This window comes from Rhagoletis pomonella, unplaced genomic scaffold (assembly GCF_013731165.1).
Source record: "Rhagoletis pomonella isolate Grant_MI unplaced genomic scaffold, Rhpom_1.0 Rhpom_scaffold_00008, whole genome shotgun sequence".
NCBI lineage: Eukaryota > Metazoa > Arthropoda > Insecta > Diptera > Tephritidae > Rhagoletis > Rhagoletis pomonella.
This window is the reverse complement of record NW_023458562.1, coordinates 31626230-31628272: the sequence shown is the minus strand read 5'-3', so window position 1 is coordinate 31628272 and position 2043 is coordinate 31626230.

The window sequence follows — 2043 nt, the reverse complement described above, 5'->3', positions numbered from 1 at the left end:
AAGGAATCGCTGAGTGAAATTGTGGGTGAAGAACGTTTATTGCAGATTGTTAATTCGTGTTTGACTGCTGGAGGCGCTAATGACTGTGATAAGGTGTATAAGTTTCATGCTTGTGCCTCGCCTGAATTCGATAAGGTTCGTGGTGACATCTTCCTGCCGGATGAATGAAGTGGAAGTGAGGTGGAGGAGGACCAGCGATAAGGTGCTTGGGGAGTAGAGAAGTATTAAGGCTAAGGAAATTGTATTACGTAACTAGAAGTTGATTGATTGTATCTAAACTAAATAAATAATTAAAACTATACTATTTGAAAGCGTTTTTCTTAACTCTAGATCATCAGTTAGGTCTCCTTTTTAGGTTGGTTATTTTACGGTTGAAGTAAACTTTGTAAAGAAGATCCAAATCTAAGGCCGAGCTGTTTTTAAGCTTTCACAGTGAAAACGATTCTTAGTGTGATCCAAATACAATTTAAGAAAATCTATAATTTCATCGATATCATATTCCTTTTTTACGATTTTTTTTATCGATTTTTTTTTACAAGCTTACCGATAAACTCCTCAGTTTTGTGATCAACGCATTTAATTTTCTAATCGATGAACCGTTCGGTTTGTTATCGATATAATATTGATATTTTGTTGATGAGATTATAGCTTTTTAAACGATAAGTTTGTCGATGGTATTGCCGCCAATATATCCATCGATATCGAAATCGATGTTTTAATGGTCTTTATTGGTGACTAAACGATGAGTTGATTGCACATCCTCGAAAGAGCTGCGGTAATAGGAATCGGTGGCGATGTTATGGCGTATTGCATGTGTTCTTACTGGACAGTGATTCCTTAGGACTCCTGTCAGCAGTGGGTTAGCGTAAAAAGCTGCTTTCAACATTGCCTGCTTGTCTAACATTGGCCCTTGCATGTTAGGGTTTTTTCGCTTTGAGCTCCCGGCGCCGACACACACAGAAACACAGAAACTTGTATGTATACTCTCTCTGTCCAGCAATGTATTCTCGATTGTATCTGCTAAGTAAGTTCATCAGCCTTGCACTCACGTTCAAACTCGCTTTTCCCTAGTACTCGAAATCAGCCTAATGTAGAAGTTTTCGGGAGCGATCCTTGTACACTGATTGCAGCTTGGCTATCAGAGTTAATATTTAACTTTTGGTTAGTATTACATTTTACGTACCAAGTCGTCAGCCTCTCCTATATAGCGGTCACTTCAGCTTGAAATCGACTGCAGTAATTTGCGGGCCTAAAATTGCGATTTACGGACTCTAGATTACAGAATAAATCTTCCCACACTCTACGGTCCTCTGTCCTAGAGGATTACTTTCCTTCAGTCACTCTCAGGTAAGAAATCGAAGCTTCAAAAACTCATCGAGTCGCCTTATGTTGGAGGAGAGATCACTGCTCATGATAAGAGAATCTTGTCTAAATAGTGACGATGTATATGTTTTCAAAATATTAAAGCCATTACAGCGAGCACCGTTAGTGTTGAATGACAAACTAGGAAACACGATAACTACTCCGCCATTAGACTCCACTAAAAATTAAGTATAATAGCGGTGCGAATGACAAAGTCTGGTAAATAAATTCATATCAAAATTTTACTTTCTCCAGCTTGCTGCGTCTACGCACAGCTACCGACTAATTACAATTTATTTGACATATGAATCCTGATTCCTACACACGTACACATACATACAGCTTTGGTGAAAGAAAGCGAACTTACGACGGTTATGTCTTTGTCGAGAATCCTTTTGAAAGCACATAAAATGGCATCATTTGACATTTACCATCGAAAGACGTCTGCGGAACGTGAAATACTGCCATGGTAGTAGTGTGAGCCAGGCAGCCTGAGCAGGGGGGGAGGAGTAGCCGGAAGAATTTTTGGCTGACTGCCTTAGTGTGTCACTCAATTGTTATTGTGTATTTTGACCGTATCTTCGCTTAGAGAGTGAAATTCGACTAAGCAGTGTGTTGGTAAGCTAGAATACCAGCTGTCGGTTAAAGAAACAGCGTTAGCTTGGTGAAAGGCGGCATGGA